Source organism: Eptesicus fuscus, chromosome 12 (genome assembly GCF_027574615.1).
Source record: "Eptesicus fuscus isolate TK198812 chromosome 12, DD_ASM_mEF_20220401, whole genome shotgun sequence".
NCBI lineage: Eukaryota > Metazoa > Chordata > Mammalia > Chiroptera > Vespertilionidae > Eptesicus > Eptesicus fuscus.
In genome coordinates, this window is record NC_072484.1 from 79,636,701 (window position 1) to 79,663,664 (window position 26,964).

General features: G+C 37.0%; 1 non-coding gene across 1 annotated transcript; it reads left to right on the plus strand.

The window, feature by feature from the left end:
• Window positions 1–13,683: 13,683 nt before the first annotated feature.
• LOC114230076 (small nucleolar RNA SNORA51) lies at window positions 13,684–13,815 on the plus strand. The gene has a single exon (XR_003615925.1). It is a non-coding gene; the product is annotated as a small nucleolar RNA SNORA51 (small nucleolar RNA).
• The last annotated feature ends 13,149 nt before the right edge of the window (window positions 13,816–26,964 follow it).

Sequence of the window (26,964 nt, forward strand, 5' to 3'; positions counted from 1 at the left end):
ACCACAATATTATCCTTCCATCCTGATGTCAACAACATAATTGCTCAGTAATTAAAAGTAAAATCAAGGGTCCATTCTCTAAAGGAACATTGACTTAAGCTTAAATGAGCAATGACTATTAACCATGCCATTAGACTAACATTCAGAATGAGCTTAAAAATGGACTATAACACATTTATAAGGAATCAGATTCTCCAGAGGCATGGAAGAGGTGCTTAGTTTGGCACTGTGGGGAGCTGTAATAACCACGGTACTCAATAAATTTCTGCTTTAGGACACCAAAATGTATCCCGAAGGGTGGAAAAGCCACTATTACTTTCAGAACTATCTAACTCACTTCCAGGGATTAATTCCTAAATGACTTAATATAGCCCATGTCACTGGCATAGCCAAGAAAATTGTTTTCAAACTTTTTAAGACACTAAAATTATATAGTTAAAAATTTATAGAATTTCATTCTCTCTATACATATTTATATGATAACAAACCAAAAATCGAATCCCCCCAGTAATCTATTTTAAAGAACAATGATTCTGAATTTGATGAATATTTCCATAATCATCATCAAAAGCCTAGACTTTTAAAACTGGAGGAGGCTTAGAAATGAGCAAGTTCAAGTTTCCATTTTAAAGATGAAAAATTGAAACCTGCAGTGATGTGCAAAATTAATATACGGAGATAACAGAGAATAGAAACTAAAACTCCCTTCATTGTCTCTCCCCTGATGATTACAAGCCAAGAGAAAAGACAGATATTGAGGTTTAAGAACAAAATGTCCTGCATCCTTGAGTTATTCAAATTATTATTCAACAAACTGGGTTATCCATTCCACAAATGCACTGGCTTCTACATCTTCCCATACTACAGGCTTCATACTACACACTTCACTTGTTTAAAAATGTCATGAATATTAAATAATTGACAGCTGCATGCTTTGACCCATGCCTGAAGCAAGCACCAGGTATATTAGGAACAGTACAGTTCTACAAAGGATAGAAAGATAGAGCTAATTAAATCCTGGAGAACTCATCTGCAGAGACTGAGATGCCCTCTGGCATTTGTTATCACCAGGCAAAAGTCACTAATTATAGCTATACTATTCATGACACTGAAGTGCTTAAGACCCGTTTGGTATGCTTTCTATGTCTGTAATTTTAACAGGAAATGTGAAACCATCAAGGAACTTGACAGGTGTCATTTTACTCAAATGGAGTTGCTTTCAACAAATCTAAAAAGGAAATGCATTTTCCCCATTAGATCAAATTAAACAATGAGAATACTTTCCTTACCCTCTTGTTAGTTGATCAGAAAAGGTTGATAAGGAATGACTCCTGCCTGGGGAATTGACAGTTAGACTGTTTGGGCAGTGATGTCACCTCTAAAGTATACTACATTATCATTAATTGATGGACATTATAGAATAAAAACCAATTACATTTAATTTAATTCAGAAAATATTTACTGAGCCCTTGTGAAGGCCGGGACTCTATGCTTTATTCTGTGGACACAAACTGTTTCATATTGAAAGCTTATAATCAAGTAACTTCAAATTATATCTGATTTAAGAAGATGACAGTACATAGGTATGGTTTAAAAAGTGCTTAAAAGGATGTGTTTCACCCAGAATATCATAGTCATCTAGGGTGATGCCAAACTGAGATTCTTAAAGGTTAGGATTCCTTCCTATCATAAAAAGGAGGAATCTTGCTCTGGCCTTTGTAGCCTAGTTGGTCACAGGTTCAATTCCCAGGCAGCACATGCCCGGTTGCAGTTTGATCCCCAGTATGGGGTGTGCAGGAGGCAGCCAATCAATGTTTCTCTCTCACACTGATGTTTCTCTCTCTCCCTCTCTTTCTAAAATCAATAAAAAGATATTTTAAAAAATAAAAATAAAAGGGAGGAATCTTGAGCTCAAACAACTTTTAAAGTTCCCTCATCACTTGTAAGACTGATGGCAGAGCTTCAGGGCACACTCACTCTCTGATTTCTTTCTAGTTCTTGTTTTCTGGATTTGTTTTTCCTAACCTGCTTCATTTTTCTTCATCCCTTAGGCACAAACACATCTTCTGAAGCATTGACAATAGATGAATAATTACATTCTTCTGAGACAGAACTGACCTTATTCTTCAACTTAATTCAACACCCTAAAAGTTAGGTAACTACATATAAATAGTAATCAATTTATACATAGCAAGTTTGTGAGAAGAAATTATGTAGCATTTTCATTAAGATCAGAGACTTTTAAGCATGTTGGCTTGGATTTGAACCCCAGGTACAACTTTTATTGCTGGAGTGAATTTGGTCAAGTACTTAATATTTCTTTTTGCCTCAGTTTCCACACCCTTTAAATGGAGATAAGGTACATTAAAATGTAGGATGAATTGAGATTCTACATATGAAACATTTGTCAAAATCCTGGGACACAGTATGCATTTCTTAAAAAAACAAACAGAAAGTAAAAGCTTTATTTGGATATGCTGAGAAAGGCAAAGTCTTCAGATTTCAATCTTCATGTAGAACTCAATTTCATTCTAATAAAAAACAAATACATTCTATAACGTGTGTAGTGTCATGCCAAACTCTTACCATCAATTTTACTGAATCAAATTGCCAAAATAGGGATGAGACACAACAAATAAATATTTTTGGTAGAAAAATCACTTACTCTTAACCAATGCTTATGTGTTATAGAAGCTTACATGCTTAGGAAAAAACAAACAAAAAGGTTACCATATGATGACAAAAACTAGAAAGTACCTGAATAATGTCAATACATCAAAACTTGTGAAGTGAAAACAAAAAATTATATATAAATAAGTTTTATACCAAAAGGTTTATATTTCAAGGGAATTAATACCAAAATTTAATAAATTAAATATCAAATACAAGATATTTAAAAGAACAACTGCATAAAAAAGCAATTAAAACAAAGTAATAAATGAAACAAATGATAATGCAATTAAAATGAAAAGAAAAAGGGTCAAGAAAATAAAAAGCAAATGGTTCTTTGAGAAATCTATTGAAATGGATAAATTATTAACAAAATTGACCAAAGGATAAAAAATGTATAAATAAGTGGTATTAATATGAAATAAGCATATATATATATATGTATATTTCTTTTAAATATAGAGAGAATTAAAATTTGAAACTTAAATGAAGTAGATAATTCCCTATCAAATATAAGATACGAAATTTTTCACAAGTAGAAATTTAAAATAAGCTATAGTATTAGAACCATTAAAGTTTTGAATCTGTCATGAAAAATTAGTCTATTAGCATCAATATATAAAAGACTCAGAGTAATTTAGAGATGGTTCTACCTCATAATTAATGAATAAAAATCTCAGCCTCATGTAAACTCTTTCAGGAAATAGACTTTCATGTAACTTCTTGCAAGATTTAGATACCTAAATGGATACCTAAGCAGTCACTAGAACAACCTGTGGAACTTAATTTGTTAGTATGCACTCTTCCCAGATAGTCTGCAATGGAAGAAAATATGCAAAAAATGAGTGCCTTAAAACAAGCATTTATTATTTTTTAATGATATTATTTTTTTATCTAGTCTACAGAGGGTAGCTTAGATGACTCCTTTGGATTGCATGAATGGTCTAAGATGGCCTTCCTCCCATGTCAGTAAGCAGACTGGTTGGGTTGCAAAGCCTCAGCTGGGCTGGATTGTCTCTGCTCCATATGGTTTCTGATCCTTCAAGGAGCTCACCTGCACTTCTGAACATGGCAATCTCCAGGCACAAAAGAGCAGTAAGAGACAGATAAAGACACAAAGGGCAAGTACTTGCCAACTCTTACTGGTCAAAGCAAGTTGCAAACTCCATCCAGACTCAATGTGGGAGGGCACTACCAAAGGGCACAGATAGAGGAAAGAAAATAATTTATGTCAAATATTTATATCAATAGAAAAATAGTTAATATTTATTGATTTAAGATTTTAATAGGGCTTGTGTTTTGAATAAAAATCTAATTCCCTGCCAACAGTGCTCTGTATATAGTCAATGTTGGGCATGTTGATCATTTTTTTTTTATCTTATATTATCACTTTCAATTTAATTCAGTTAATTCACTGATAGTCTCTCTGTGCTCTGATACATTTTTAAAAAAGTAAAATATATACATGGCCCTGACATTTAGTTGGGACAAGACACCACCGTTTGAAAAGTTAAAACACACACACACCACACACACACACACACACACACACACACACACACACAGCCTTAATTGTGCACACAGCTAAAAGGAAGAGACCTCAGTTTCAACAATAACTCATAAGCAGGAGAGTGTAAGCAGTCAGGTGAAGGAATAGAAAATGCTTGGTTGAAAGAGGTGGCAATTAAGTTAGAACTTGAAGAACAAGTAGAAATTTTCTAGAGAAGAGAGAAAGTAACGGTTTTCCTAATGATCCTAGTGAGAGGAACAAAAAAAGTTGTGAAAATAAGAATGATTTTGCATGAGCTGGAGATTTGTAGTAAAGTGTTGGATCATGCAGTGAAGAGGTGAATGGGAGTGAAATAGGTCCTGCATGCGATCATGGAAGACCAGGGTCTCTATTCCCTGCAGGCATCACCTAGAGTTGGTGCTGTAGGCCAGAACCCAACTTCTGAACCTCTTCCCTAGGTTTTATTTTCAACTATTTTAATCAAAGCATTAAAGAGCTAAGCAGCTTGAAGTCGTGGGTAGTAACAGAGTTGCTTAAGTGAGTCTACTTCTAATTAGGTGATATTTAGCAGGATCTAGGATACTTGAATCCTTTGCCATTTATCTCACAGAGTGCCAGATTGTGTGATAATGTATGCAGAGGAGATATTCTACACAAATCATGCTCTATACTGCCATAAGACTTTCACCCCCACTTTCTATGCACGGTACTCCTCTGCAAACCACTCCTGCTGTTATTGGCTGCTCTTTGGAGACATATCCATCTTATTCAAATAGCACTGAGGGATGCCAGGAAGGTCAATATCAAGGAGTATAAAACATGGATAGTCTACAGGGTTCCTTAATTGGGACTATAGGCACTTGAAACAGACCCTCGAGTGTGAAGGCAGACTGAAACTGTATGACACGTACAACAAATGTCTTTATGGAAGATGCTTTCAAAGTTCAGGAGATACTAACTGCCTTAAAATGTAGGTAGTCCAGAGGATAAGCAATGAAAATCTGTCTTTAGACTTGACAATTAAGAAAGCAGGATGAATTTGTGATGACTCAACTTATGAAAAACAAGGAAGATTTTATAGAACAGTGAGAATTGGAATAAAATATATAAAGTGATTAGTGGAGCCTTAGAAAGAGATGAGAACATTTTTGATAGAATAACATAAGCAAAAATGCTGAGAAAGGGATTAAAAGACTGCATAGATGGAGAAGATGAAGGAGGTGGTAGAGGAAGAAATAAATTCAAATATTACAATTAAGTTAGTTAATATTAGTAAGTCTTTAGTGGAAAATTAGGATATTTGAATATAACAGCAATTTTCAATTGGTGTGCTGCAAGAATTTTTAAAACATGCAATACCTGACTATTTAGTCAGGGCACTGACCTCTTTTTCCTAAATTGTCAAATAAAAATATGACAACAGCCAATGCAACAATAGCTGTCCAGTGTAAATGAATCAAAATTATACATATTTATTTTTGTCAATCAGCAAAAAATATATATATTTCTTGCCGTGCTGCAGAATTTTTGTATTTTGTTTGTGTCCCATGAGATGAAAAAGTTGAAAATTGTTGAAATATGGAGAAATGCCAATAATTAAGAAAATATACCATATTTTAAAATGTTAGAAAGTGAGCCAAAGTGACCAACTAGGCAGTTTAAACATTTTTATAAAATGTTACTTCTGATTTAGGCATTTCCTTTCACATCACTGCCCTTACAACTCACAATTCTAATTGAACTAGTACATAGAGACAAATGTCATTTAAAATGATTCTTTTTTACTTGTTCTTACCCAGCCTTTGTAAGAAACACCTTAAATTATTAAATTATAGTCTCATTGGAACTGCCAAACCTCCTGTCATGGAAACAATTTAAAATCCTAGAATTTGATGACATCGTCACATCAATCCCTCTGTCTTTTTGGAAGAAACACAATTTAACCTGCCCAAAGGAACAAGGCTTTAAGCTATATTCTAAGATATTTTTATTTTCCCATCTATAAAGCTAACCAATAACACTTTAGAATCTATACAATCTGGCATTTTTGTTTTATTAAAATCACCAACCTCTCAATTTATACTTAGCATCCTTTGTAGAAAAAGCGAAGTTCTATTGTCAATATTTTAGTGGCCTTAATACCCTCTTCTGGCCGAAAAGCATTAAAAATGACTACATTTTAAAAAATATGCGACCTTCAAAATTAAAAATAAAATTACTTTTTCCTTTGCTTCTTTTATATTTTCCCATTTGTTCATAGAATGAGTGATTGGACAACCAAACCATTGACTTAACTCATCTTCCCTTTTCCAACCTATTGTTCAGATCCAGTTTTATATGACAAGTTTTAAAGCTATAGCACATGGCCAAGACATGGAAGTCACAGAAAGACCCTAAATATTAGAGATCCAGGTGAGGGTGAGGTCTATTGATGTTACATGAAGGATGGACAAAATGGATAGATAGACTAGAAACATGATTCTTCCCATGCTGGGCAGAATCTAGTAGAGCATAAGGGTCAACTTGTTTGAAAATATGGAAAGAATACTGGGAACACGGGTAAGTTGTCCAGATGAAGTGAAGAGTAGTAGAGAAAATATTTGACAAACATATATTTGATAAAAGACTTTTATCCAAAATGTGTAACAATAATTAATCCTTATTAATAATCAAAATGTAAATAAATACAAGATTAAAAATCGCCAAAATTTTAAAAATACTTCACTCAAGAAATGATACAAGTAAAAATAAAATGATTCTAAGATTATAAGTCATTAGAGTAAATAAAATTAAAACCACATTGAGATACTACTACACACCTACTGGAATTCTGATGATGTCATATCTTGGCAAGGAGGTGAAGCAGCTGGAACTCTAACATATTGCTTTTTGGAATGGAAAATAGCACATCCACTTTGGAAAACAGTTTGGCAGTTTCTTCAAAATTTAAACATACCATTTTCATGTGATTCAGCCATTTTGTGCCTAGCTATTTTCCCAGGAGAAATATAAACATATGTCCACATAAAGACTTGTATTTGAATTTCCAGGCAGCGTTATTCATAGTGGTCCCAAACTTTAAACAACCCAAATGTTTATCAGCTGGTGAATGGAAACAAACTGTAAGATCACTAAGTAAAGTTTAAGAGCAACTATTACTCATCAGTAAAACAGAATGAACTATGGATGCATATAATAATTACATTAAGAGAAAAACACCATTCACAAAAGACTCCATACTGTATAATTCTACGTATTCACAATTCTGGAAAAGGCAAGATTATAGTAGCATATAAAGAAGACTAGAGGCTTGGAATTGGGGAAGGGAATTATCTACCAAGGAACATGAGAGAGAGAGAGAGATCTTTGGAGATTAATGAAAAAAGTAATCAAATTGTATCTTTAAAATAGATGCATTTTATTAAATATAAATCTTCCTGCAATTCTAAGATCATGCTTCCTTCATTACACAAATTCCTCATTTTTACACTGAAAGACCTTCAAAGGCTCCCTCATTCCATTCATGCTTATCTCCTACATGGTATAATCCAGCCAAACTAGATGGTGCAGCTCTTCCCTGAACACACTTCATTATCTTCACATCTTTGCACATGATATGCATACTTCTTTGGCTTTAGAGTATGACATTTAAAATCTTTTAAGTGTACATTACACATTATAAAATATTTTTGGTTAAGGAAAGTGACTTGTGCTGTGTCACAAATCTAGTTGTTACAGAGTCAAACTGTAACCCAGATTTTCTGACTCCAGATTAAATGTTTTGCTACCATCACAAAGCTTCCTCTGTCTACTTGGAATAAAACATCCTATGTCTCTAGCTGTCAATCAAATTTCATATAATTAGCACATACAATATTTTTCTATTTTTAAATTGACCCACTAATCTTACTCACTCTTTTTCATTTAATTATTTTACCTTGTTTTACAAAAATGAATGCATATATCTAATTTCTACATTTAATTATGGTCTGAATGTGGTGACATATCTTGCCTTTCCCTTCATAATGTCTAATAGATGGTTTGACATACTAATTTCACTCACCAAAAAACTATTTTGTTTCTTTTGTGAAGGGTTGTTGTGGGACACTAATTAAATGGATCTATGAGAGGAAGTAGCTTTACTTAAAATATAAGAGGACTTGCTCTATCTAATAATTTTAATCATATGGATCAGGAACTCTTCTGAAAACCCCAATATTTTAACTGTTTTGATATAAGGAAGATCATTTCCATGATAAAATTGTAAATATATTTGTCTGATGAAGCACGGATATTTAAAAACCGTAAATTAAAAAAAATAAATAAACTAAATGGTAAGACCATGGACCTCTGTGAGCTGTATTCCTGCAGAGAAACAGTTGGCCTGTGTCCCATGTCCTTTTTCCATTTAATGAATATTTCAGTTGTTTTATGCATACAATATTGCATTAGTGAATGCATGTTTAATGTTCTGAAGCCAATGAAAATTGAAGCCATGAATGTGTCAACTCTGATTCTTTAGTTCTTACATTACATAAGTTTTCTCCAACTCTTTGCAATAGATTTTTGCAGGGGTGCTTAAAACCAGGTGAAGTTAGATATTTTGTAGAATATAGGAAAGATGGAGAATGAGAAGCAGAAGTCTGAATCACTGAGTTCTAGTCCTCCCTTCCTGTTTCCTGGATACTCACTTCCACACCTACCTTAGAACTGAAATGCCAAACTCATTTTGATCACAACATAAACTTATTTTTTTTATTTCATACATTTTTAACTTGCTGATATAACTTAAAAATTAGTCTTCCAAACAAACATAAGAAGTCTTTAAGGAAGTTTGAAGAATTTGAGAGATTCTAGAAATCTGGAGAGAGGCAAATGTTTAAAGTAGCATGGATTACAGATTTGTGAGCTCAAAGGGATTGTTCAAAAGTAGACCAGAAAAGAAACAATGATTATTAGAAGCCCCATAGTTTTATTGAAATCACATCTTATCAGCTTCATGTAATTATTTTCCACTTTCATAAGTTTATTTTATATATATATATATATCGTAAAATGTGCCTTTGAAAATTTGGTGTGCCATTAAACAACTTTTACTTAAAAGAAGTGTTAGATACTCTATACACTTCTAAATTAATAATTGCATAACTAACTTTAAAGAATATTTATTTCTGGATTGCTGTCAACTTCAAGGATAGACCTTGACATTGTGGCAGCAATATTTTTATTATAATCTACTAGTAGACCAGTTCACTGATTCGTGCAGATTGAAAGGAAATTAATTAGAAGAAAGATTCATGCAGTAATTACTTTGCTGCAAAAAATACATGTCAAAATAGTATATATAATATAGTATTATAAAATTAAAACACGCATGCTTTTGGTGCCAGTGAGAGCTTTATATGTATTGCACATGCGCAAGTCAGCGTTTATTTTTTAAATTGCCAGTGCACGTCATATGTACCATTTGGTCAGTCATTTAGCCTTTTATATATATAGATATGACAATAAGGAAGAGATATACTCAGAAAAGCAGTGAGTATACTCAATTGGAAAAGGAGAGTGACTATAGTAGATGACAAACTACAAATCTCAAAAGATTGTGGCAAGCCTGAGCAATGAACTGAATCTAATGGCAAACTTTAACAAGGATAAGTGTGGGAACAGCAAATGAATTTAAATGATCAACTCTTCAGGTAAAATGTGAGAAGATATAAAAACACTAGGGTCCCTCGGCCTGGCCTGTGGGGATCAGGTCGAAACCACCAAGGGGTTCTGGATTGCAAGAGGGTGGTTTTCGGGTGACGCACCCCAGAATCAATCTCTCTCATCTCTGGTTCCAGGTGTATCACCCGAGAACCACAGCTGCCAAGTCACCTCAGTTCGGCAGCTCCTGCATTGAGCATCTGCCCCCTGGTGGTCATTGTGTGTTGTAGCTACCGGTCTGATGGTTGAACAGTCAGATGGTCACTTAGGCTTTTATATATAGACTAGAGGCCCGGTGCATGAAATTTGTGCCACAAGAGAAACAGTTAAAGGAATTAAGGAGACTATCCTTTTGAACAGTGGTTCTCAACCTTTCTAATGCCACGACCCTTTATTATAGTTCCTCATGTTGTGGTAACCTCCAACCATAAAATTATTTTTGTTGTTACTTCATAACTGTAATTTTGCTACTGTTATGAATCATAATGTGTTTTCCGATGGTCTTAGGCAACCCTGCTAGTGGTTCTCAACCTGTGGGTCATGACCCACAGGTTGAAAACCGCTGCTATAGAGCCTAAGACTGCTGCTGTAGAGCCGAAGACCATCGGAAAACACAGATATTTACATTACGATTCATAACAGTAGCAAAATAACAGTTATGAAGTAGCAACGAAAATAATTTTATGGTTGGGGGTCAACACAACATGAGGAACTGTATTAAGGGTTGCGGCATTAGAAAGGTTGAGAACCACTGCTTTAGAAGATGAAAGTCTTAGGGAGATATAGTAGCAGCTTTAAAATGTATCAAGAAATTTTGTGTGAAAACAGGCAATGGATAAGTTTAAGTAATGAGAAACAAGGTAATAGGTTGTAGGCCTGTAACTATACAGTGCAAGGTTATCTTTGTTTAAAAGTCGAGAATAGCATCTAGTTAAGTTTAAATGAATTCTATTGAATAATTATTTTAATAAAGAGAAATATTCAGTAGGTTGGAGTCCCCAATTTTGTCATCCTCCTGGAAGAGAATTCGAACTGAGAAAAGGCTCTGTTATAGAGAGTCATTGCTGACCTTTCGAAGCATAGTCTCTGTAGAGGTAAGATATAAATAAAATTAAAAGATGAGATGGCACCCAGCCAGTGTGCCTCAGTGGTTGAGCATTGACCTATGAACCAGAAGGTTGCAATTCCATTCTTGGCTGGAATATCTGCCTGGGTTGTGGGTTTGATCCCCAGTGTGGGGCATGTAGGAGGCAGCTGATCAGTGAGTCTCTCTCCTCTTTGATGTTTTTATCTCTCTGTCCCTCTCCTTTCCTCTACTGAGTGGCCAGATTATTATGACCACCTGACATTGTAGGCAAATTAGCCGTATACTGCATCGTATGGGATATGAAAGCCGAAGGCCTGTTCGAACACCTTTGCTGTCTGCAGTTACCAAGATAAAACATCTCCCATTTGCACAGGAACACAAGGATTGGACAATTGAGCATTGGAAAAAAGTCATGTGGTCCGATGAATCACGTTTCCAGTTGCATCATGCAAATGGCAGAGTGAGAATTTTGTGGAAACAGCATGAAAGCATGCACCCCACATGCCTGAGTACAACCCTTCAGCTGGTGGGGGCAGTGTTATAGTTTGGGGCATGTTTTCCTGGCATGATTTGGGCCCTTTAATTCATGTGGAACAACATCTGAATAGCACAACATACCTAAGTATCATTGCTGATCAAGTTCATCCTATCATGTTGATGGCGTATCCCAATGGAGATGGCTTCTTCCAATAAGACAATGTGCCATGCCATGGTGCTCATATTGTGCAGGAGTGGTTTCAAGAACATGAGGGAGACTTTACCTTGCTTAGGTGGCCCCCACCCCATAATCACCAGATCTCAATGCAATTGAGCATTTGTGGGACAAAGTTAAAAGAGCCATCAGGCAGCTGGTTCCACAAACATCAAATCTCACAGAACTGGACAGTGCTATTCATCAGGCATGGTGTCAAATTCCTCGCATCAGCTTTCAACATCTCGTGGAGTCAATGCCAAGAAGAATTGCCGCAGTATTGAAGGCAAAAGGTGGCCCAACAAAGTATTGATGGGATGGTCATAATAATCTGGCCACTCAGTGTATATATACTGTATATACATTTTAAAGATGAGATCGCAATGAAGCAGTTCTTTTAAAAAAAATATATAAAATGGCATAAATTCTCAGAACAATTTTGAATCCTCAGTTAAGATGCTTTCAAAGTGAACATAAGTGGCAAGTAGCCAAACACTGGGAAATTAGAGTTAATTTTCTAGATTAGCCATAAGCAAAATGGAATTGATTTCTGAAGCTTTCTGGGTGTCATACTTTAGGATGCTTTTCTGCTCCTGCCCACCTGGACCCAATCCACCAGTTGATCACCCCATAAGAAAGCCTGGCTGTGCAGGGCATAGTTACTGGGAAAGCTCATCTAGCTGGACTCAGCTCCACATGTCCTCTGTGGCCTTCCATGTTAGGTGATGAGCAGGTGGGTTGGAGGCAGACATATGTTTAGAATAGGAAGCTGAAACTTAAAGACTTATTTAAAAGCAAAACAGTTCTTTTTGAAAAAAATTGGGATGCTCAGGGTATAATATTAGGTCAATGAACATTATGGGGTATCTGAAATCATATCAATCCATTCACACTTTGATACCCAAATTGACTCTGTCTCCTATTCAAAACTTCTTTCAGCCTAGAGTCATTTTGGAAAGGATTTGATAATTTCTACCAGCCTGTGGTGATAGGCAATGGTGTAATAGTTTACCACTGTCATGTGCATTATTATTTTATTATAATTTATATTAAACTAGAGGCCCAGTGCACAAAATTCGTGAACTGGAGGGGGGGTGTCCCTCAGCCCAGCCTGCACCCTCTCCAATCTGGGACTCTTCAGGGGATGTCCAACTGCCGGTTTAGGCCCGATCCCACAGTCAGACATCCCTCTCACAATCCGGGACTGCTGGCTCCCAACCACTCGCCTTCTTGCCTGCCTGATTGGCCCTAACCACTTTGCCTGCCAGCCTGTTCACCCCCTAACCATTCCCCTGCCAGCCTGATCAATGCCTAACTGCTCCCCTGGTGGCCCAATTGCCTCCAACTGTCCTCCACTGCCTGCCTGGTCGCCTGCAACTGCCCTCCCCTGCTGGCCCGGTTGCCCCTAACTGCCCTCCCATGCCGGCCTGGTAGCCCCTAACTGCCACCCCCTGACCCCCTGGTCACCCCTAACTGCCATCCCCTTCAGGCCTGGTCACCCACAACCGCCCTCCCCTGCAGACCATCTTGTGACCACATGGGGGCGGCCATCTTGTGACCACATGGGGGAGGCCATCTTGTGCGAGGGTGTGATGGCCAATTTGTATATTACCTCTTTATTATATAGGATACCATGCTTTCAAACACTTACTCTAATAGCAATAGATTTTTAGCCATTTTGGAGAGAAATTTTAGCAGAGGGATTCTTTTCTCAGTCTCTAACAAATTATGTCATTTTCTGCTTATTAAGAATCTTGGGAATCAGACTGGTGGGAGAGATGTGTCCCTTCCAAGAGAAGCAAAGTAAAATCTCATTTTGTGAGATAAAAGAGTTTTAGATCTTGGAAACAGCCTTAATGTTGAAAGAAGAAATAACTCTAAATTTCTAGAAGATATAAAATTTTCCCAAACAAGTAATATAGTTATGTTTCCAGCTGTGTATTTTAATTCTTCATCTAAAAAAATAAATTTTTACTCTGAAATAAAATTTTGAACCTATTACTAATTTAAAATAATGTAGGCCTCCTGGTGCTTACCACAGGCTGTGTTCTTACACTGACTGTACAGAAATCGGAGGCAGAGTAAACCCACCCCATATACACCTCAGCTCAGGCCCTTGGCCTGGTCTGTATTATGAATGTGGAGACATTGAAAAAAAAATAAATAAATAAATAAATAAAATAATGATTTTAGTATGAATTTCCTTCTCTTTCAGGGTCTTTAAATGTGTATAGCCTGACACCACACTATGTTCAGCTCAAGTCAACTCACTAATGCTATCACAAATATTCAGCTAATATATTGAAAAACATGAGTCAGTGAAAGAACTAAGTGCATTTTCTGGTGTCTTTGTAGAATAATAAATTTATTATTTATTTATATATTGTGAGAAGTAAATTAACCAGATGACACTTGCTCCTTAGGTATATCTTTAGATCAAAATAATTCAGATTAAATAGACTACACAAAGTCATCTTTTAACATAACTGCAAAGTTGTAAAATTACTCAAAAATCTCTCACATGCATCTTGATACTCTTCTCCCTTATGTGGCTTCATCCATCCACCCAAGAAAACTAGGATAGAACCCCTGGCTTATTTTTATCACTCCTTCAAAGGACACACACACACATACGTGCGCGTGCGCACGCACGTGCATAGCATTCCAATTCTGTCAGCGATCCAATCTCTGGATTTTTTTTTAACTTAAACTTTAGTTTTATCTTCCTTAACTGTGGTTCAGAAGAATAGCTAAATGGGGATTAGAATATATTTCCTTTTATAATTAACTAGAGGCCCGGTGTATAAAATTCGTGCACGGGGGAGGGGGGATGGTCTCCTCAGCCCAGCCTGCACCCTCTCCAATCCGGAATCCCTTGGGGGGTGTCCAACAGTCAGAAATCCTTCCCACAATCCGGGACCACTGGCTCCTAACTGCTCACTTGCCTGCCTGCCTGATCGCACCTAACTGTCCCCCCTGCTGGCCTGGTCACCCCAACTTCCCCCCCCCTGCAGGCATAGTCACCCCCAACTGTCCCCCCTTTGGCTTGGTTGCCTCTTACTGTACTCCCTGCTAGCATGGTCACCTCCAACTGCCCCCCCCTGTGGGACTGGTCACCCCACGCAGCCTGTTGCTCAGTTGTTTGGTCACCCCTCACTAATCCCCCTGCCGGCCTGATCGCCCCACACAGCCTGCTGCTCAGTCATTTGGTCGCCCCTCACTAACCCCTCTGCCACCCTGTTGCCCCACGCAGCCAGTTCAGTCGTCTGTTCGGTTGTTTCGGATGCGAGGGTCACTTAGCCTTTTATATATATATAGATTATAAAAACCCATTAGGCACAGGATTTATCATTTTTAAGCAGTGATATCATGAAAACTTTGGGTGTCAGAGCAGAATAAAATGTTAGGAGTTGCAGAAAACACCTCTGTGTTCTTAAAATACTATTTGAGCAGCCTCCAAAATCCTATTTGTTTGTCAGGCCCAGTATGTAGAATGGGGCTTGGAGAAAGGAGCAGGCTTTCAAGAGAAAAAGCCAAGAAAGACAGCAATAGCTTTCTTTCCTAGATTGCTTCCATTGTATGGCCACTGATTTCTAGAGTACTCTCACCGTGTCATGGCTCTGCTCTCTTTTATGCTATTAGTGTGGTACTGTAGAGTGACACTTCTCCCTGGGTCACAAAGGAATCTCAAGTTCAACATTATGCATAAATAGGAGAGACAATAAATAGTTAAGGGCATCAAGAAAACTACTCTTCCAAATCTACCATCCAATCTCCTTTGATTCTATTCTGAGAAAATAAAGCATTTCACTCTGCATTCAGAAATTAAACACTGATGAAATACTGACCCAATGATTCAGGGCCCTGAAACACAGCAGATTTAGGTGAGAGATTCAATACATCAAATTTCACCTTCATCAAAATTCTACATTTCAAGGGGAAAACTCGAGATCAACACTGCCTTTATACTCCTGTGGGCATTGGACACTAGTTGGCTCCATTCACACATTTTGACTGACATGACTGACCAAATTATATATTTTTCCTATTGTTAAGTGAAGAAAAATGACTGATTCATGTAAAAACATTACTCTTGAGAAAAACAGGAATACAGATGAATTTCCAACCGATTTGGGACTGGGTTTTTGTGTATTCAGGCATGTATTCTAATAAGCGACTTTAGTCAACCATTAGTTATTTCTGATTTCATTATTTCCAGTGAACAAACAGTGCCCAGTGCAATGGATGCATTTTCTTCTCTGATTGGATAGCTAAAAGCCCAGAAATAGAAAGCTTTTGTTGCCTTCTCAGCAAAGGATAAAATGCCATTTTGCAAGTTCTGAAAAACAATATTTATGTCTTCAAATTTGTGTACTGTGCTTTAACAAGAAAGTCAAGTTAGTTGTTTTCTAATCACAGCTTAAAGCGCTATTTCAAGGAGAAGTGAGGTCTATATGACATTCTGAGCTAAGGATGAGGTAAGGCATCTTGGGGCTTCAGAAGAGAGGGAGGTCATTTGCAGTATGATAAGAATAGTAGATATTTAGTAATTAGTAGCTTGCCCTGCTCTACAAGATAGGTCAGAAAAGGTTATTTCTGGTGGTATCTCTTATTATGGGCAAGGCCCCAAATTTTCTTGTGAGCCTGCAAGGTCTCTCTAATCTTCAACTCAAAAATAATCCATAAGCCTGTTCTGAACCCCATCAAGATATTAGAACAACAAATAGTTTGTGGAGAGAAAGAGCATTTTGTCACTGAGATTGTTAGAACTGCTAGCTTATGATAATAAAACAAATTTTAAAATACTTTTGGTCACTTTTACTATTATATTTTATTTCTAAAGGCGTTGTACCCTGTTGCTTGCACTGTGGAGGGACCTCTTCCTTTGTAAACCGCCTTACCCTTTGTTTCTTATTCTGACTAGATGTCATCTGTGGGGGACACAGTCAATTAACACAAATATGTCTCTTGAGAGCCTCAGTCTGCTTGAAACTTTTCTTTCCAGTTTATATTACATTTTCTCTTTTGTCATTATGTAATATGATTTCTTCATTTAAAAAATCTACTTTAAGTTCTCTTTTGTATGTTATCACAAAATTTTTACATCACCTTTCTTAGTCAATGTTTCATTGGATAGCTCTTATCCTCAATTTTAAGCATTCTTACGTATTTTTTTTCCAGTTATGACATCTTTGCACCATGTGGCAGACTACTTAAATCATTTGGGAGGGATGAATAGATTAATATCTTCTTATCCATTGTAACTATTGATGCATGTTAATATATTACACTAATATGTGGTGTGTTTTCTATTTTGAATTGTTTTTCTTTCCTTCAAATTCTTTTGGGTTTTTTTTTTTTTCTACTATCATAAATCAATTAAGTTTTCATTGTATTCTACTCTTTTTTAATTCTCTTTGGATTAGGAACAATACATTATATTTATAATTAGTTATGAAATTCCCTTGATTATTTAGCACATGATTTTTAACATATATTTTTTATAACATTCATATTCCTTTATGTGAACAGAATAAGGAACTTAAGTATATTTTATCTACTCATTGAAAACCTCCCTCCCTATCTTTTTATTGGTTTATGTAATTTTAGTTTTAAATTTCTAATACATGAATGATTATTATGAAGTTTTATAGTCTAGTTATATGAGTCCAATTGATTTATTAATTATTTGCTTGTTTTCTTTACAGTCTAGTTACATGAGTCTACTAATTGATTTATTAATTCTTTGCTTGTGTTCTTTTCTATATCATATAACATTCCAAATGCATTCTTTTCTTATTAAAGTTAATACTTTAGTAGTTTTTTTGCTCAAGACATGAGAATGATAAGTTCTGTTTTCCCAATATCTCCAATTTTGTCTTTATTTCCCCTCATTTTTAACTATTCACCATTTAAATAATATCCTTCTAAATTATCTGACTCTGATTCCATGGGTGAATTCAAGCCTTTCACTGACTTCAATTTATAACTCTGAAAACTGTATATAATTGATAGCAATGCAAAATAACTCTTCTCTGTAGACATGTAAACTCTGTCCAGAGAGTCAATTAACTTCCCTTTCCCACTGGGAGAAGATAGCTATGCCTCCATTTGCACAGTCTTTTTAATATTCATGATCTATAAATGTGTCTGCTACTTGTATTGTCCTTTGAACTGCTTGTAACATCTTATTGATTACCTGATTAGTAATGAGTTAAATACAATCTTTAACATGTGGCTATTTTATAACTTGATGGAAATTATGATTTTACTTTTATTTTGAAAATTATCCCTTAACACAGGTATTAAATTTCAGCAGAAATAATCATGTTTGAGCATTATTAAGTTTTAAGTGTCTATTAGACAACCAAGAGGAGATGCTGAGTGGGCAGTTGTATTTGTGAGTCTTGTTTGAGAGAAAGATCTGGTCTACAGCCACGTTTGTGTGGGAATAGTAAGCCTCGTTTAAATTTGTATGGATGAACTCATCAAAGACGTGAACAAATGGATAAATTAACTAAGAACAAAACTCCACCTTTGCTGTGGTAATAGAACAGCATTTTAAATATATTTAATTTAAACTATTTCAGTGCATCAACTCTGATATATTTACTCTTATCCCTTCACAATTAACCATATAAGATAGTAAATATTTGGTGAGTGCATCTAATCATTCATTTTATTATTAATTCATTCTTATACTAGAGGCCCGGTGCACAAAATTCATGCACGGGGGTGTGTGTGTCCCTCAGTCCAGCCTGCACCCTCTCCAATCTGGGACCCCTCGAGGGATATCCAACTGCTAACTGCCCTCCCTTGCCAGCCTGGTTGCCCCTAACTGACCTCCCCTGCAGGCCTGGTTGCCCCCAACTGCCCTCCCCTGCAGGTCTGGTCCCTCCCAACTGCCCTCCCCTGCTGGCCATCTTCTGTCCACATGGGGGTGGCCATCTTTGACCACATGGGGGCGGCCATCTTGTTTGTTGGAGTAATGGTCAATTTGCATATTACCTCTTTATTAATATTTATTGAATTAAATATTATCTCTCTCTGTTCCAAGTCTAATCATGTCACCCAAGAATTTATAATTAGTTAGACTTGTTGACAATAATTGGGTTCATTTGCTTCTATGCCTTAATCTAGTGTTTTGCAGATAATTGTGGACTCTCTTATCAAAAGTTTGACTCTTAGAAGAAGACTGTTTCATATTATATTGTCTTTTGGCATGTGATTCTCTCAGAAACTCTGTATTAGCCTAATTCAATTCTATAGCAATAAATTATTATCCCAAATGTCATCCTACCTAATAATTATACATATAGACTGTTTACATCCTTTCAAGCTATTTTTTATACACTGCCAAAGCCATTTTGATCCAAACTTCCTAGATTAATCTATTTTGTAGAGGGAAAATGATAGATAACTTGCACTGTTTTTTTTTTTTTTTTAGGTCAACAAAAAGGAGAAAAATAAGATTCAAAATCATTTGTAACTATAATATTCTAAAATGATAAAGAAGAAATTTGCTTATATTATTCAATTTAATAAATAAATAACCAATGTCCCAGAGCTCAGTCTCAGTGATCTTTGCCTAAACAACAATATTGGTTTGAAAATATGCAGTCTTTAGCAAGCTCCACTGGGAAGGGCTATCCCACAGATATTTATTACATAAACTTACAAAAATCACATAATCACTTATGCCGCACTTAGTGAAATCTAACAGAACTAAATTTCAGGAAGATTCTTGTTTACATCATAAGAAGCCAATGAAGCTTCCAGTTGGGAGTCCATATAAAATCCACTAAGTTCTCCTAATTGAAGAATATATCCAAGTACTGGGTAAGAATAGAGCTGACATTCTGATGCAGGAAATATTTTAGAAATAGAAATGCATATTTAAAAAGAAGGTATTTAAGATAGAGAGAATCCTATGTCAAATTAAGTAATATTAACTGTTTATGCTGTCTTTTGCTTATGAAATAAATTTCTTAAAAGCCAGTATCTGACCTTTTTATCAATTTCTGTTTCACATACCACTTTGTGGGTCCTACAACATGCGAATTTTCAGCTGTATTTCATTGACAGTTTTTATCACAACACCAATTGTCATTAAGGGTACGTTTTAAGACTTAGCTTGCTTTTTGCCCTTAATAGGTATAATCAAGGAAGTCATGCACCCTTTAAGAGAATTACACAAATTTGGAGAATTCTCCACTTGCTGCTTCGGGCCTCTGAACCTTTGCTCATGCTATGTTCTCTTCCTAAAGTGCCCTTTTTAAATTCTTTATTTTGCTAATACTATTCTTAATTTTTATTCACTTCACTTACTTCCTACCTCAATAAGAGTCAATCACTCTATCTTCTAATAGCAGTTTCTACATTGCTCCAACATTACTTCGGCCTTTGTCTTTGCTGCTCATCAGAGTGTAAGCTGTAAACTCCCTGTGAACATTTGCCATTTATTTTGGCCATCAGACATCTGATTAACTTCTCTGTTTGGTGAATTCCTTATCTCAGGAGGTTTGGAAAAAGAAAATATGCCCCTGTGTAAAAGTTAAAAATACTGGATTATCTGCTTTCCCATTTCCCTTGCCTCTTGTGGCCTGAGATCCCACCAATCTGACCCACAGGTGAGACTTGGACTAACTTCGAACTCAAGAGACCTGATGGGAGCTCTTTTCCTATCTCTGGAAGTTAATAGATTCAAAGACTGAAAGATGGAGTTCTTAGCCCATAAATGACAAGGGAGTACTTTAGTATCTAGTTGTAATTTTGGCTGTTATAGCTGAGGTTGTTCTCCAGCCTACTCAATAGTTCTATGAGCTATCTAAAAAAACATCTAAGAAACTCATATTCATCATAATCAGCTGAATCTACATAAGTAGGGTGGGGCAAAAGTAGGTTTACTGTTTTTCATATGGAAAATAATACAAGAAGTAATAAATAATACAAGAATAAACTGTGTTTCACCTACTCACAGCTGTAAACCTACTTTTGACCCACCCTGTATTATGGTCCCCCCACCCCCACCCCCGGCCACGGTCTCTCTACCTGTCTTTAGGTAATAGTAGACTTATACTGTGTACTGGCAAAGCAGTGATAGAGCAGTGTTGGGAAGGAGGAGCAAGAAATAGAAGAAAGAAGAAAGTAATAAGTGACAATTTGTCTCTGATAAGGTCATCCATAAGGTTCTTAGTGCCCCAATTGCTGTGTTGATGACTGCCACATTCACTTTGACATACAGATATGCAAATTTTATTTTATAGACCTCATTATTCCTTGGCTGGAGAAATAAAAATGCCACACACAACACTTGTTCTCTGGAAATTGAGCATTAGAGATTCTTCTGTCTTCATTAAGGTGTTAATGAGCTAGGTCAGATGTTTATAGATTTTCATCAAATTAATCAGACAAAGAACCCTGTAGTCAACTTGCCTTCCTTTTTTCCATAGTTCATTAAATTATAATCTTTGGCAATTAAATGGAGCATTGCTTATCTGTTGCTGGGATACCATTAACTCCTCCAGTCAAGAAGGTACTTATGATGAAAAGAGAGAGAAAAATAATGTTTGGCCATATGCCCATCTAGAAGGTATTCATTGTTATCAGAATATTAGCTTTCATAAACTACTGGAGCATACTAGAGCTGAGAAATGTCTCTTAGGGTTATGGAAAGTTTGTCCTAATGGCAAGAACTTAAATACTTAACATGAAAAACTTAGTGGTAAAATCAGGGCCAATACATTGTATCATATTTTCATCAATTTTGCTCTTGTTCTTAAAATTTCCATTGTGGCTATACAATCCCCATTGTCCTCAGCAAACTGTATTTAATTTCTAACTCTGCACCCTGAATTATGGACACTGAGGATAAAAAGTGCCTGCTCCCTCCCGACTCCAACTTACTGATTATAGGTACATGATTTCATTAATAGTATTATTCCAGGAAACTCTTTCCCAGGAAAAAACTTAACTGTTCATTGCAGAAACCATCATCAACTTTTTCTCTTTTTTTTCTTTTTTTATAATCCTCACCCAAGGATATTTTTCCACTGATTTTTTAGAGAGAGTGAGAGAGAGGGAAAGACAGAGAGAAACATCGATGTGAGATAAACACATAAATTGGTTGCCTGCTGCACACACCCCAACCAGGGTCCAGGCTGGGGAGGAGCCTGCAACGGGGGTACATGCTCTTGACCAAAATCAAACCCTGGACCCTTTTGTCCTTATGCCTATGCTCTATCCACTGAGTCAAAACAGCTAGAGCAAAACTCGTCAACTTTTTAATATAATTTTTTAAAATATATTTTTATTGATTTCAGAGAGGAAGGGAGAGGGAGAGAGAGAGAGATAGAAACATCAATGATGAGAGAAAATCAATGATTGCCTGCCTCCTGCAGGCTGGGGGTCAAATCCACAACCCGGGCATGTGTCCTTGACCAGAATTGAACCTGGAACCCTTCAGTCTGCAGGCCGACACTCTATCCACCAAGCCAAACCTGCTAGGGCCTTCAATAGAATTTTTGTCTTGCTATTTTACCAATCATATTATTCTACCAAAATCCTTATCAAATCCTAATCAAATTCACACTTTGAAATACCTCTATTAAACCAAACATTTTACACATGTTCTTTTATTTTGTGATATAACAATAATTTTATTCCTTTCCAATTCATAAGCATGTGGTTTCTTTTTTTCCCTTGTCCTAGCTATGACCTACAGTATGTTGAATAAATGAGGTGATATTGGGTATCCTTGTTTCATTCCTATTCACAGAATCATATGACTTCACTCATATGTGGGATATAAAACTCATAGATACAGAAAGACAACAGTATGGTGGTTACCAGAGGAAAGGGGGAGAGGGGTAGTAAAAGGTAAAGGGGGCTAATTATATGGTGACGGATGATGTGACTTTGGGGGTGGGCACACAATACAATATACAGATCGTGTATCATGTAAATGTAAACTTGAAACCAATATGACCCTATTAACCAATGTTATCCTAATAAATTTAATAAAATTAAGAAGAAAAAAATCTATATTTTAACAGTGATGGCTTCTATTTCTTTATTACCCTAAACTCCCCCCAAATTTTTATTTATCTTTTTATTACCTCAAAAGTTGTTTCTGTTTGAGTTTTTTGTTTTGTTTTTAGTCTAATTAAACCCATTGGCAATTTAAGAGTCAGCAAATTTCTCAAGGGAAAGTTATGTGGAGATTATTGAACTCAATTTAGAATGTTTCCAGAATTTTGGCTGCTCAAGTCCTGGCTTATTTTGTTGCTTTTTCATACTTTCAAACAATATTCATTGATTTTTATTCCTAATTCTTTCTATGAGATTTAATCTAATGCCAGTTTCTTCTTCACAGGGAACAGTTTATGTATATATTTTTTTAACTTTTTAAAAATATATTTCTTTTTTTTAAATTTAATAAATCTTTATTGTTCAGATTATTACAATAGTATCTCCTTTCCCCCCTCCCCCCATAGCTTCCCTCCTCCCGGTTCCCACCCCACCCTCTGCCCTTACCTCCCCCTCACTGTCCTCATCCATAGGTGTACGATTTTTGTCCAGTCTCTTCCCGCACCCCCCACACCCCTTTCCCCCTGAGAATTATCAGTCCACTCTCTTTCTATGCCCCTGATTCTATTATATTCACCAGTTTATTCTGTTCCTCAGATTAAAAAATATATTTCTTTATTGATTTCAGAGAGGGAGAAGGAGAGATAGATAGAAACATCAATGATGAGAGAGAATCATTGATCGGCTGCCTCCTGCACACCCCCTATTGAGGATCAAGCCCACAACCCATGCATGTGCCCTTGGCCAGAATCGAACCTGGGACCCTTCAGTCCGCAGGCTGACGCTCTATCCACTGAGCCAAGCTGGCTAGGGCTATGTATATTCTTCTCCAGAATAGCAGCAACTATTCCTATTGCCAGAAGTTTATGAGCTTTACCATAGCCTTACTTAGCTGCCAATATTTTGCAATTTAACTGATATTGATAACTAATTAAAATTTTTTTTTCTTATTACTGATGAGTTTCAATATATTTTCATGTCCTTGATAGCTTTTGAGTTGTTCTTCTCTGTAAATTTCTGGTTTCAAAATAATTTATATAGACTCTGTCTTTTAGCTCTTCCATATATTCATCAAGTACTTCATTTAAACTATCATTTTCTTAACTGTCATTTGATTGATGCCTCTTTCCTTCTCTAAGTGGCAGATTTTCGCTTGGTTTGGAAGACCCAGCACCAAGATCACTTTTTTGTGAGAAGCCTTCTTTGGCATCCAGGAAGAATGTTTTTTGGTGTTCATTTGTTTTAAATATATTTTTTATTGACTTCAGAGAGGAAGGGAGAGGAAGAGAGAGATAGAATCATCAATAATGAGAGAGAATCATTGGTTGGCTGCCTCCTGCACACGCCACACTGGGGATCCAGCCCTCAACCCGGACATGTGCCCTGACTGAGAATCCAACCATGACCTCCTGGTTCATAGGTCGACTTAACTACCAAGCCATATTGCCAGGCCAGAATGATTTTGACAGAAAGAAGATTGGTAGAGCATACAACTACTAGATAGGTTATGACAGAATAGGACATGTGGTACTGTCACTGTGGTACGGGGGAGAAAAAGCAAACCTGGTTCCCAATCACAAATTTTCCAAGAAAAATCCCCACAATTTCTGTTAACAGCTTTAATTTATGTAGTCCCAGACTCAAATGTCCAGTTTTACAGAAAGGCAAATGCTGTGCTGTAATTATGATCCTCAGTATGGAGGTAAAGAACTACTTCTCTCAGGAGAGCTAAGTCTCCTACTGTAGTTAAAAATTCCTTGGCTGAGGCCCCAGCTATTTTGAGGCTATCCCTGGTAATAGCTGCATAACAAAGGTAATTCACTGAAGCCCACTTAAGAGAATTACTGGTAAAAGAATAAAACGTTTATCGAAATCAATTCTCTCTGCCCCAAACCTCTCAATTATAACTGGAGCTGTTAAAGAAATTGTTGCTGCCGAATGAATAAAACAGATTTTAAACAGATCTCTGAAAGGCCTTCCATTCCAGTCACATTCTGATTACTGGAAAGACTCCCCACAATCCTCACTTCTTGGCACTTGAACTCTCATGTTCAGTTTTAATGTGGATGGAGCAGAGCAAAAGGTTTGAAATCCAGAAAATGGCAAGACTTCCTGCTATTAAATGTGTAAATGTTCTCTCCCAAAAAAGAAACTAGAACTGCCATGGTGACAAAAACAGAATCTTTATATCACATTTGGTGACAAAAACAGAATCTTAGATAGGTGTCAATAGGTGCTCAGTAATTTACTCATGGTGAGAACTGAATTCAACTATTATTTTAATATATTTTCTGGAAAACTTGCCTAGATAGAGATCTATACAAAACATTCAGAATATGTCCAGTCTTCAAAACTACAATATAAATGGATCAATAAATATCTCCTTAGAAAGTTGTTATCCCATATAAAGATGCATTTGCTAAGTATTAAAAAACTGCAGAAATTCAGGTGGAAATTACTATTCATCATCTATTGACATGCTCAGAGAATTCTTCATAGAGGAAGTGAGGCTACAATGGAAGACACTTTACCATTCACCTCATTTCCACCAACCTACTCTAGTACCTTTTAACATCAGTGACTTGCAGAAGTAATCCTAGTCTTCAAGGTATCTCATCTAAGGTTTTGAAATGCCCATCAGACCTCACGTATTTTGTCAAGTTTACTGTGTCCTTGCAAGGACAAGGATGGTGTCTATATGCAGAATATCAGCTTTTGATTTAGGTATTATTGAATCTGAGGTCCATACTTAACACTACTTTGTATCTTAAAACCAATCGCTTAACCTAATTTGTGCTTAGTAACCTCGTTTTTCTCAACTAAAAATGCCAATACAGAAATTTACTTTGTAAATTTGCTATATTAAATTAAATAATTTATCTAATTCACAAGCTTGTTCATAGTCATTGCTCACTAAATGTTATTCATATTAGTTATAATTTTCATGTAATATTTTAAAATTATTTTATTGATTTTTAGAGAGAGATGGAGAGAGACAAAGAAACATCAATGTGAGAGCAGATCATCAATCAGCTACCTCCTGTATGCTCCCTACTGGTGATTAAGCCCACAACCTAGACATGTGCCCTGATAAGTAACTGAACTAGCAACCTTTTGGTGCATGGGACAATGTCCAACCAACTGAACCATACTGGTCAGGGCTTCATGTAATATTTTATCACAACACCTACCATAGTACTCAGCCAACAGGCATTATTCTAGGGGCTTAACATAATTTTATTTCAAAATTCTAATTATATGTAATATTAGTATCCTCTTTCTATCATATGTACAGTTGAGGCACAAAGAAGATCAATCATTAGCCTTGGTCATATATCAATTTAATCACTGGAGGTTAAACCCAGGGATAATAGTTACCATTCTCAGATTCTACTTTATGCTTTATTTACTCACTAGAGGCCTGGTGCACGAAAATCGTGCGGGGGGGGGGGGGGGGCGGGTGTCCCTCAGCCCGGCCTGCACCCTCTCCAATCCAGGACCCCTCAGAGGATGTCCAACTGCCTGTTTAGGCCCAGACCCTGTAGGATTGGGCCTAAACTAGCAGTCAGACATCCCTCTCGCAATCCAGGACCACTGGCTCCTAACCACTCACCTGCCTGCCTGCCTAATGCCTCCAACTGCCCTCCCCTGCCAGCCTGGTCACCCCCAAAGGCCCTCCCCTGCCAGCCTGGTCACCCCCAACGGCCCTCTCCAGCTGGCCTGGTCACCCCCAACGGCCCTCCCCTGACAGCCTGGTCGCCCCCAACTGCCCTCCCCTGCCAGCCTGGTCGCCCCCAACTGCCCTCCCCTGCCAGCCTGGTCACCCCCAACTGCCCTCCCCTGAAGGCCTGGTCACCCCCAACTGCCCTCTCCTGCAGGCCAGTTTGCCCCCAACTGCCCTCCTCTGCTGGCCTGATCTCACCCCCAACCACCCTCCCCTGCCGGCCTGGTCACTCCCAATTGCCCTCCCCTGCTGGCCTGATCTCGCTCCCAACTTTACTCCCCTGCCAGCCTGATATTGCCCCTAACTGCTCTCCCCTGCAAGCCTGATCACCCCTAACTGCCTCTGCCTCGGCCCCCGCCACCATGGCTTTGTCCAGAAGGAAGCTGGATGTCCGGAAGAAGGCTGGTCAACCTGGTCTAATTAGCATATTACCCTTTTATTAGTATAGCTTCACATCATTTATTTATTTTTTCATGTCTATGAGGATT